At 39.5% G+C, this 11,976-nt stretch overlaps 1 pseudogene; it reads right to left on the bottom strand.

Moving 5' to 3' along the window:
- Positions 1-9,714: 9,714 nt before the first annotated feature.
- On the bottom strand, positions 9,715-10,499 carry LOC143857419 (cell number regulator 6 pseudogene; annotated as a pseudogene).
- Between the last annotated feature and the right edge of the window lie 1,477 nt (positions 10,500-11,976).

Here is an 11,976-nt window from a genome sequence, read left to right as displayed (position 1 = left end):
GCTTAGCTCACTAGCGGGGTATCCACCCTTATATTTGATCCAACAGCAGCCCACTTTTTCAAGGGCAGATGCCCCCACTAATGAACGTGCCCAAGCGGACTTGGGCACCACATAATTTCTCGTTCTAGGAGATTGGGCATTTTCTTTTCTTTAAAAATAAAGTAATAAGTACAGCCAAATTTGAAATAGAAATAATAAGTACTTCAAATAGACCTCATAGAAACAGCAGAGACTACTTTGTTTATTTAGAGGAAACACTTCTCATGGAACCTGACATCAATGAGAATGATCCCATAAATTTCTCAGCTGCCATTAATGATTCTCATTGCAACCTTTGGATCGAGGCAATAAAAGAGGAAATATATTCCATGAACATGAATGTAGTGTGAGAACTTGTTGATTTACCAGAAATCACAAACATAGTCCTGTAAATGGATTTATAAAACTACAAGAAATGTGGAAGGGAATGTTGAAAAGTTCAAAGCCAGACTTGCAGCCAAAGGTTTCACTCAAAAAGGAGTTGATTTTGATAAAACTTTTGCTCCTGTTGGCAGAAAAGATTCTGTACGAGTCATTTTGGCTATTGTTGCACACTTTGACAATGAACTCCATCAAATGGACATCAAGACACCGATCTTAAATGAAGATTTAGAAGAAGAAATTTGTATGCAACAATCTGAAGGATTTGCAGAAATTGGAAAAGAGCATCTAGTCTGGCAACTTAAAAGAGTATATATGGCTTAAAACAAGCTTCAAGACAGTGGTATTTGAAACCCAGTTTAGTTTCTCTCAGAATCATGTTGAGCATTGTTTGTATGCCAAGTTCAATGGGAGACATGTAATTTTTCCGGTGCTATATGTCGATAATATCCTACTAGCAAGCGATGACAAGGCACTTTTGTTCCTTACAAAAACTTTTCTATCTGAATCTTTTGAAATGAAAGATTTAGGTGAAGCTTCATATGTTCCTGGAATAAAGTTAAACTGTGATAGAAAAAGAAGGTTACTTGCCTCATCTCAAGAATCCTACACTGACAAAATTTTGCAGAAGTTTGGAATGAAAGAATGCAAACCAGGAAGTGCACGCATGGTCAAAGGAGACAAATTTAACAAAAGTCAGAGTCCCAAGAATGAATTACATAGATCAGATATGTTAAACAAACCCTATCGATCTGTAGTGGGCAGTTTCAATTATATGTGACTAGCACTCGACCTGATCTCGCTTTTGGTAGCAGTGTTCTTGGAAGATTTCAGAAAGACCCTGGTATGCCACATTGGGTAGCTGTTAAGAAAGTCTTCAGATACTTGAAGAGGACAAAAGACTTTGGACTTGTTTATGGTGTATATGATCTGCTCATTCTCACTGATTTTGCCGATTCTGATTATAGATGATGTAAAGTTGGGCAACAAAACCCCTAAATTTCTATCTTTTAGGATAAAAGAACCCTTTTCCATTTCCTTTCCAACCCAAGTACAACAACAGTACACAACTTAGGAAGAGGATTTTCGAGATTTTCCAGTGGAATCCTCCCCCTGGAATCCCCCGCCCGACTTCAAATATATAAAAAAAGGAGTTGTTGTGGACTTGTGGGCTTCTCTTTCCAAGGCGGAAAAATATGATCATCTTCCTCCCCCAACCCTAGTAACAAAGAAAAATCATCGTTTTCCTCCTCCGGCTGCTCCAACTCCAACAGAGAAAAAATCATCATAATCTCAAAGCCAGTTGTCTCCATCTCTGTCTTTTCCGTCCAATTCGTGTCGTCCTCCCCGCTGCTCATCGTCGTGATTCACGCATGGTCGACCAAGTCCTCTCGCCCAATTCACCGTCGTCCTCGCCGCTGCTCCTCGGCATCGTCTTCGCTATTGGCACCTATGTATGCCGATAAAACTCTCTCTCTCTCTCTCTCTCTCTAAAAAATGCCTACGTTTTTCTTTTGGCAATTATTTCCATCATAATCTCATTTTTCATGTACCTCAAATTTTCAGATTCGCCTATCTCGTCGTCGTCCTCTAGAAGCACGTGGTCACTCCGCTGTCAACCAGAATCCTCTACGTCCGGCCGCCTCGCCGATAAGCTCCCGCTTTACTAGTTCTTTTTGAATTTTTTATTATTATTTTTTTTTTTTGAGAGAGAAAGAGAGATCCGGCTTTAAATTTGTCTTGTTCTTCAGTTTTGGCAACCCCTTCCAGTAATAGAATTTTTTTGGATGGAAATTTCTTCCTTGCCATGACAAAGTAACATGAACTTCAGAGTTATTAAGCTCTCTCTATGTTTGTGCTCCATCTTGATGAAGCTGGTATTTTTTTAAGATCATCCCAACACAGACTTGGCTGAGTTCTAATATCATTGATTCCTTTTGTTGAGAAAATCCGTAGGGCAATCCGATCCGATCGTGCACAAATATAACGGAAAAGTAAAATAAACAAGCAAATCAAGCCACAAGATGAACACCAAGATTTTACGTGGTTCGGCCAAGCCTACTTCACGGGCGAGAAACACGATCTTCCACTATGAGAAAAACAATATACAAGGATTACAATGGATTAATCGCAAACCCGCAACCCTTTCCTTGCTTCTCAAACCCAAGACCGTACACAAGAGATAACGCGAGAGATAAACCTGAAAAAGAACCCAAGAGAAAAACCCCGAGATGAAAAACCTCTTCTCCCTTTCTCTCTTTTTCTTCTCTCTCCTTTGGCAGCCGACACACCAAAGACGTCTTGCTTCGCCGCAACCCAAGAGAACAACACTTCTCTTTTTATAGTTTAGTTTTCCCCAAAAGCTAAAAACAGACATCTCTATTTTTGCCTTTGCCTTCCCACCCAAGCAACCACCGTGGGTGGGAAATAAGGCAACTTTCCCAACACCTTTTTTTAAGATCTTCACAACACAAACACAAGTTGATTCATTTTGTTTTTACTAATGAATTTTGTGTTCGAGTTCTGTGCATGTATTGAAGATCTCTTTAACAAAGCAAAGTCATGGAGCATGGATCAAAGCTTGGATCAATTATGAGGATCAATTGAGCCAAGGAAAAGAAGAGGAGATAGATACATGGAGGGATGAACAAGACTTGGAAGCTTGAAGATACAGATAAATATTAAGTCGTGTGTCTTTAGATTGTATAAATCTAATCCCTTAGGGCCCGTTTGGATACCTCATATATTGTATTTGGATTTGGAATTGAGTTTTGAATACAAAATGAACAGATCCGGCAGCTCATCTTGAGGGGGAGAGAGGGGAGGGGGTACTTCCTATTAGAGGGGAGAGGTTGAGGAGCAAAGAGGGTGAAGGAAACTGCCACATTTGTGGATTTCCAATTTCTTATTTGCACAGCTTATTTGGAAATCTGATTTTTTTCACTACCAGTTGCTGAATTGGAAATCCCAGAATTTGATCAGATCCAAATTACAGTGCAAAAAGGGCTGCAAATGTTAGAAATCCAAATCAAAACCTTCTCTGCATCCAAACGGGCCCTTAAAGAATCCCACTAAGAGACACAAAAGAGAGCTTAAAATGGTCCCAAATAATGTAATATAATAAGATAAAACACATGGACCAAAGTCCCACTCAGAAGGTAAAACCGAAACCAATCAATCACATACCTTGAAGAAAACGATTTCCTCCACCCAAAACCCCTTGTCGCCTTCACACGTTTTATTTAGGGTTGATTTTCTACAGGGTTTTGGGTTAATTTGAGTATTTATAGATATTAATATAGATTACTGATTTAGTTAGAATAGGAAAACCATAATTCAACTCAACTAGGAATAACCCGTACAGGTGTGGCTCTTTGGCTTAAAGTCTTGGGTCTGCTCCCCAGAGACGAGAGTTCAAATCCCCTGGGCTTACCCGATGCGCGTGGTTTACGGGTGATTGCGCGCATCCGGAGGGAATTAGTCCCACTCTACAAAGTGGGGTGGGGACACCCTACCCTACGTCATCAAAAAAAAAAACTCAACTAGGAAACCCTCCTCAATTAGGTTTTAATTTGGGACAAAAATATCCCTCCCAAAAGGCATCCCATTCTGGGGTATTTCACAAGCTATTGCAGTATATCCTATATTTTCAGGGCTTATGTAGGTTATTTTTAGAGTCTTATTAGTTGAAAACATGTTGGCAAAGCCCCACACTCACTTGGGAATTATAGTCAAGATTAAAAGGCGACTCGGTGCACGAGGCTCTTGTCATTATGGGGTCAGCTTTGCAGAGACGCTGTTTCCGTGACTCGAACCCGTGACCACTAGGTCACAATAGAGCAACCCTTACCGTATGTCAAGGCTCGCCCTTAATTCAAGTCAGGATTAAAAAATAATATTTTTTTCAGACTCCCAGCATTATTTCAAACCCAATAGCTTTGCTTTAATAAACTAGCTACAAACTCCAAGACACGGGAAATACATGGATCTTTTCTTAGTACCGGTAAAAACCATATTTCCCCTTCTTACTATTCAAACAAAACTATGGATCCAATGCTTACATCTCAGTATCAATTGGGGTCCAAAGATAACCAAGATATGAGCCCCTTGAAACCTTGGCATCAAGTAATGAATGGGTCAGATTGTTCAATACCCATGCTTAGTTTTCGATTGAGCAATTTATGTATCCTTCAAGGACACATAAATGAGTTTCCCTCATATGTTTGGTGTAATTAATGGAACCATTTTTTCGATGTGGGAGAATATTTGAAGTGGGTCCAATGACTACACCGATCATGCCATCATTCAAACAAATGAAGGGCATAGATCATCCAACAAGCAGTTCCCACCGCACTTTCTACCACCCTAAACCATAGGATTGGCCACAATAGAGTTTCTCAATTAAAAAGTAGGGTAAAAAAACACAAAAAAACCCTCAAATGCCGGAGGTATATTGAAAAGGCAGCTATACAATCTCAAATTGTATAGCTCTTGACAAGAGTAGAAACATGAAGGCAACGTATAAAGTTCAGCACCATAAAAATCAAGGATTAATTCCTGTGAATTGATCCTCTATGCTGCAAGAGAACTTGATCGACAATGTTCACACACTTAAGGTTCTCGTTCGAAGATGGGCTATCGGTTGGATCGCATTGCCAATCGAAGACAATGTGTGGTATTGTAATGTAACCCACATATACCTCCATTTAGTTGACAAGATGCTCATCCTCACAGCATCCTTGATTGGCAAATGCATGAGAATTGCATCTATGACATCCCTTGGAAGATTGCTGATCACATCCAAGGTTACAGCTTGCCCCACTTCCATTTTGGAGGGAGAAATCTATTATTGTTTTGTTCTGAAACTCAACAAAAAAAAAATCATCTACCTACAAGTTACATCAAATATTATATGAAGAAACAAATTGAATCAAAAGCAAATGGGCAACATAAATGAAATTGCAGCAGCAATAATAAGGGAGGACAGCTTTGTATAGATGTTAGATGTTAAAAAGTTCACCACAAGCAGAGACCATGGAAGTAGGTTTTTTTTTTAAAAACAATTATTGAAAAAATATCATGGGAAATAAAATTCTAGGGTATAGTATGACTGGTTCCTTTATAACAGGAAAAAAAATATTTTGGAAAAAAAATCATGAATAAGTTTAAAGTTCATATTCCATGGAAAAAATTCCCTATGAAATTTTTTTCCAATAAAATTTTCATACATCCAAAGTGCCCTAGCCCCTATGAGCTATTTATGGACACGGACAACACGGAGTCACGGACACGGATATGAATTGTCAGACACGGCAAACCCTCAAAATTTAGAAACAGGGACACGACTAAAATACAAAGTATATATAATCATGATTGTAGATATGAATTCATGAGTCGTGTTTCGATACAGATGACATGACAACATCTAAAAATCTATAAATAGTGGCACGTGACGTGTATACATATAAATTACTGATTACTATCATAATTAAATTTGTAACAATATAAATAGGAAGGGAGATGATTTATTCCCCCCTACGGATAATACACCCCCTTTTAACATGAATTGTGGGCAGACTTTTAACGCTTTTTGGCATCAAATCACGTTAAAGGGGGGTTGTATTATCCTAGAGGGAGCGAAAAAAATCTCCCAAATACGAATTCATTAAACAAACTAATAAATCTTAGAATTAATCACCTATAAGCTAAAAAATATGAGATAATCAAATAGTAACGCATTCAACAATTTAATCTAGTTCTCTTCCTCTACAATATATAACGAGAAAGAGAGACCAATATTATACAATGAATATAGTATTGGAATAATAGTTTGTTTAGTGTTATAGGTTTATGGGAGAGGATATAACAACAAATATTAGTTAAAGAAGAGATTAGAATAAAAGAAGTGTTAATGGTAAAAGAGGTAAACACAATATTCAACAATAAAATAGAAAGTCACACTCATAGTACAAAAATGTGTCCACACGCCCACATTAACACTTCTAGCATCACCTTTAAAAGTGTCCAAAGGAGTGCCGATACGTGTGAACACACGGGTCATGTCGGATATGGCTGGACATGTGTGTCGACAATAAATTCAAAGTATCGGCTAAATCATAGCCTATGAGTAACACTCAAAAGTAGCTTCAGTGGGCATAAATATGGTGAGGTCCACATAGGACTAACCCATATTTAGGAACGTCCCTATCTTCTATTTCTTCTCCACTTTTAGAGTTTCTTTTAGCAACAACAATTTTAGACTTAGTTCCCATGTATCCCCATGCATATCTAAATATTTAATAATATACGAATTCTGGTGTGATTAGGACATGTTGCCTAACCCTAATTACTCTCTATTTATACCGCTATCCTTCACTGGAGGAAAAAGTGGGACAAATAGAATTGAAAACCTATCATAAAAGTGTCCCTGATAAGAGACAGCTTGTGATCGCATCAATTTAGCCATCAGGCCTTCATCAGACTAGTAGCACTCCTTCACGGATCATAAACAATGAAAGAGAGCGTCAACTTCACCAAAGCTAATCGTCGATCAGAGAACAGACATCAAGACCTAGTAGTAATCATGGACGGATGAGAGTTCAACATATTATGATAACAGAGGCACACCCTTCGGAATATGGTGATTGATCTGACTAGGTTAATAGATTTTCTATTTTTTACGATTTTCAGATTAAATGCTCATCATCAGTGTGATTATTACTAGCAACTAACTGTGACCACTTCTCATTACACCTTTTGGATGCATGAATGGATGGCTAAACATTTTTTGATACACTTAAATTTTTTGTAATACACTGTGGACCCCGATCCGAGAGAGGCGGGGGACGAGCCCCCACACGAAGTCTCAGGATCATCCACGTGAATGGAGAGCTCTACCAAGGAACTCTCGAAAGAAGAAATGCCTCTCACAGCATGAGTGGCGATAAAAGGTGAGATACCTCTCGATTCGGGGACTAGCCCAGATTTGAGGCGTATCTTAAACAAAGAAGCGTCGCCATCCAAGGAAGTGGGCCAAGGATCCCATACTATGCTATGTTGCAACAGATAACCAGAGATATAAAAAAAAGGTTCGTGCCTGGTTACTGTGGACCCCGATCCGAGAGAGGCGGGGGACGTGCCCCACACTAGCAGTCTCAGGATCATCCACGTGAATGGAGAGCTCTACCAAGGAACTCTCGAAAGAATGTGCCCCTCACAGCATGAGTGGCGATAAAAGGTGAGATACCTCTCGATTCGGGGACTAGCCCAGATTCGAGGCGTACCTTAAACAAAGAAGAGTCACCATCCAAGGAAGTGGGCCAAGGATCCCATACTATGCTCTGTTGCAACGGATAACCAGAGATATAAAATAAGGTTCGTGCCTGGTTACGAATTTGGAAGGTCCAAAGAGCACATCGTCCGACAAAGTGCAAGCACCTGGTCTCTTATGCCATTTATTATTAATTTTGAAGAGTTTTGGGCGAAAGTCATATGAAATGGGAACCAATATCTCCGAGAAGACGTCTATCTAATCATGCATGTCTCGGAGATGAATAATAACCATGCATAAAAGAAATGAAATAAGTGTCACCTAGGAGTAGCTAGATTCTGAGTGACAAGCCTAAAGAGCTAAGTTATGAGTGTCATACCTAATTGGTGTCTAAATTCTTGTGTGCAAGCACATGCATGCTACAGCTAAAGGTATAGGATCTGTACATGAAAGTAAGAAAACATAGCAAAACACACAACACAAATCAACTCTATACATGACTGGACAAGACAAATCCTAAAACTCTAATGCGACTTGACTCGGACCAAGATCGCCGTCCATCCCAGCTGCTCTACGTATCCCGGCCTCGGGAAGAATCGGAGTCAACGTAGTTCGATGCCCTATTCTAAACTATTATGCCTAACCATCTAGAACCGCTATCCTAGACTCGATCCACTAGACTCGACTGATTTTTAAAGCTTTTTTGTACAATTGCTTAAGTTCATGTGAGTTGTAATTTTTGGGACTCTATATGCCCTAACTAATGCAAGTTGGTTAGCCTTAAGCTAATGCAAGTGGGCCCTACATCCTATATGTATCTAGGCTGTGCAACCTAATAAAAACCATGGGCTGACTATATGCTTCTTAGTCTAGCCATCGGTTCGACTAAATGTCTAACCGATCGACTCGAGGCCTCCTAACTCTAGAGACACTCACACGACAGGACACACCATATCAATACAAATCAGGACAGCCTCCTAACTCTAAAACACCCCAAACAGCTAAGACAAACTCCTAACTCTAGGGGAAGATCTTTTTGAAAAGGTTTTGAAGAATTTTTGTATTTTTGGAAGATTTGAAATGTTTATTATATTTTTTTTTAAGGTTTGGCTGGACTTGGGATATGAATCTCAAGCTGCACTATGTACCCCGTTGAAAGGGATCAAGCCAACGTAGTTCGGAACAGAATTCCTAACTACTCTCCTAATGACTCAAGATTTTTGAGATTTTCGATTTTTAGATGTTTTTGAATTTTCAAGTGTTTTTGAAATATTTTTGTTGTTTTTGACACAAGAGGACATAATCCTATCATCATAAAGGCATGACGGACTCCTGATATCCCACAAAGGTTGGACATCATCCTATGCTTTGCGGGGGAAAAGAACAGAGACACAGCTCTGCAAGGGTTGGACAGCATCCTATACCTTGCAATTGCGAATAGAAAAATACACGATTTGATGAGAGGTTGGATAGAATCCTAACCCCTATGATGATAGGACAGACTCTTGAAAGACTGATTCTCTAACTAAAGACAGACTCTCTAGCTAAGGGCCGACTCATATACGAAAGGTATGACTCCTAGTGCACAACCCTAAGAGGGGAGTGCCAATGAGACTAGACTAGTCTCCTAAGAGAAGGAGAGATAAGGAGGGTGCTAGTGAGACTGGGCAAGTCTCCTAAACACAGAGATGAGCTCCAAGTAACCTTACCATTGCCCTTGCAATGATGAAAGGTTAGGGTAACTATCAGATCAAATTGATCATCAACTAATGAGGGAGTTTCTAATGTTGAGGCTAAGCAAGCCTCCTACGTGTGACTCACTAATGAGACAAAGCCTGTCTCTTAAAGAGTATGACTCTCTGCATGAGACATAGCCTATCTCCGTAAACAAAGGCTCTAGATATCTCTTTCATTGCTCCTGCAATGATAGAGGAAAATCTAATGTCTAAGAGATACACATATAAAAGACTGGTCAAGCCTTTCTGAAAAGAAGAGGGGAGTGCAATTTGGACTGAGCAAGTCCCCTAAGAATGGGCTTGGGCTAGCGCCTTCATCGCCCTTTGCTCTTGACAGAGGGCACACCAGTGCAGGCAACAATGAACCGTGCATGGATCACATGGCGAGTTCTTGAGATGATATTTCTTCTGCAACGATTGTCGAAAGAGACCGGTATAGACGCCACACATCTACCAAGCAAATAATAAACTCTCACCAATCAGAAACGATGTACTCGGATCGATTCCATGAAAAAAACACTGTTGCAGCAGCAAGGTCTATGCCACCTTCAACACAAATGGCACGGCAAATGCCGTGGTTTGGTCCACTCAATGTCTTCTTTCAACGCTTCAACATTACGCCCAAACAAGACACATGGGCAGAAAATTCTAGTCCAGCAACTGTCTGTATCTTCACCACAGCCAAAAATCCCAATAGACCAAGGTTCATTAGCAAGGGGCTCGTAGCTTTCAGAAAGGGGTTGCCCATACTCATTACATCTGTGAACATTCAACTGAGAAACCTGAATGGGCTGATTGAGTTCCCCAGGCCTAATATCCTCCGTTGGAGCATCTTGTTCCTTTGTGAGCTTCACGTAACGCGAATTTGTTGTCTCCTCAGCCATTAGATCCAACAAGAACAGAAATTCAAAAGAGAAAACCCTAATTCACCCAAACAGAAGCTAAAATTAAATCTATGTCTTTCAATCCAGAGAAATACACCTCCGAATGTGAAAGATTCTTAATAATTGTACAATTAAACTTCTATAACCGGAAAAAAAAATCTCAAACTAAAAGATTCACGAAAATTTCACTTCAAGGTCTTGATTATTATGATTTTTTTAAGCAATTTCCAGGACAATCATCAACACTAACACATTTATCATAAATTTCCATCTCTGATCATTATCATGATTAAAATGAATTGTCCATAAAATATGTAACATTACAACAGAATAAAAAACACTCACCATTTTAACAAAAACATCTTCAAAATCTCTTTGCAAATGTCAAAATCAATTAATTACCATATCAGTAACAAAATTAGCCAAAATTTAGAAAATTCTTATGCATTCTATAATGATCATTGATCGATCCAAAAGAAGAACTTAAAATCTAGCATTACTTGAAAAACGTACACATCAAATTGGAAAGGGAGGAATATTACCTGAGATTTAGCCAAAACTTACAGAATCTCTCTTTTCCTTTTGAAGCTTACTGTATGAATCCAATTGAGATTTCGAGCCTTTCAATTGAACTTCCTTCCATTGATACTCTAACAAATTGATGAACTGTTGAAGATGTTTTCTTCTCTTAAAGCATGAAAATCAACAGATCTCGATGATGTTTGAACAAATACAAGAGGCAAATGACTCAAATCCAGAATTTAACCGGAATCCATGGAGCTCGCCGGAGAGATCAAATCGGAAATTGATGGCCGGAGCAGAGAGAAAACACCGGAGAAGACGACCGGAAATCTCTCTCTCTCTCTCTGTAGATCCTCTTTTTTTCTTTTCTTTTTCTCTAATCTGCGCAGATCTAGGGTTAGGATCGGATCGGAGTTAGGCCGGAATCCGGTTGGATCGATCGGAGAAGATGAGATTGATCTGACTAACCGGAATTTCGTCGGAGTTTGGCCGAAGTTCCTGCAAAATTCGCTCAAAGAAGACGATCGGAAAATAATCGGAAGAGGAAAATCACGATCGGAAAAGAGAAAATGGGTTTTGGATTTGGGGGAAAACCTCTCTCGTTCTCTCTCTGCAAATCTGGTTTTTTTTTTTTTTTCATTTACAGATTTTTTTTTCATTTTTATAGAAAATATGGGGTTGATATTGGCACTACTCCCTTTGATTGGCGCGCAGTTGCGCGGAAATTGATGAGCGCGCGACACAATCGTGTCTTATTCTAATTTAAAATCACATCGAACAAGATAAATTCGCCCCCCTACCAGATAAATTCACCCCCTTTTGCGAACTTGCAATACGACTTTGCTCAACTCGTTCGCTAGGCAAACGAACTCGGAGTTCGACGAAATTTTGCAGGGACCTTAGTGGGACCCTAAGCTAGCTTAGGGTGAATTTTGGGACCCTAGTTGATTGATTTGGTGGGGTTTTCCTCAAACTTAGAGGGTTTAGGGCACGGTCAAAATGGGGTGTCTACAGTTACGAATTTGGAAGGTCCGAAGAGCACCTCGTCCGCCCAAGTGCAAGCACCTGGTCTCTTATGGCATTTATTATTGATTTTGAAGAGTTTTGGGCGAAAGTCATATGAAATAGGAACGAATATCTCCGA

Source organism: Tasmannia lanceolata, unplaced genomic scaffold (assembly GCF_043159265.1).
Source record: "Tasmannia lanceolata isolate RefF3 unplaced genomic scaffold, GAP_Taslan_0.1 ptg000024l, whole genome shotgun sequence".
Taxonomy (NCBI): domain Eukaryota; kingdom Viridiplantae; phylum Streptophyta; class Magnoliopsida; order Canellales; family Winteraceae; genus Tasmannia; species Tasmannia lanceolata.
Note: the sequence above shows the minus strand (reverse complement) of the source record. Positions and strands in the feature narration are given on the sequence as shown.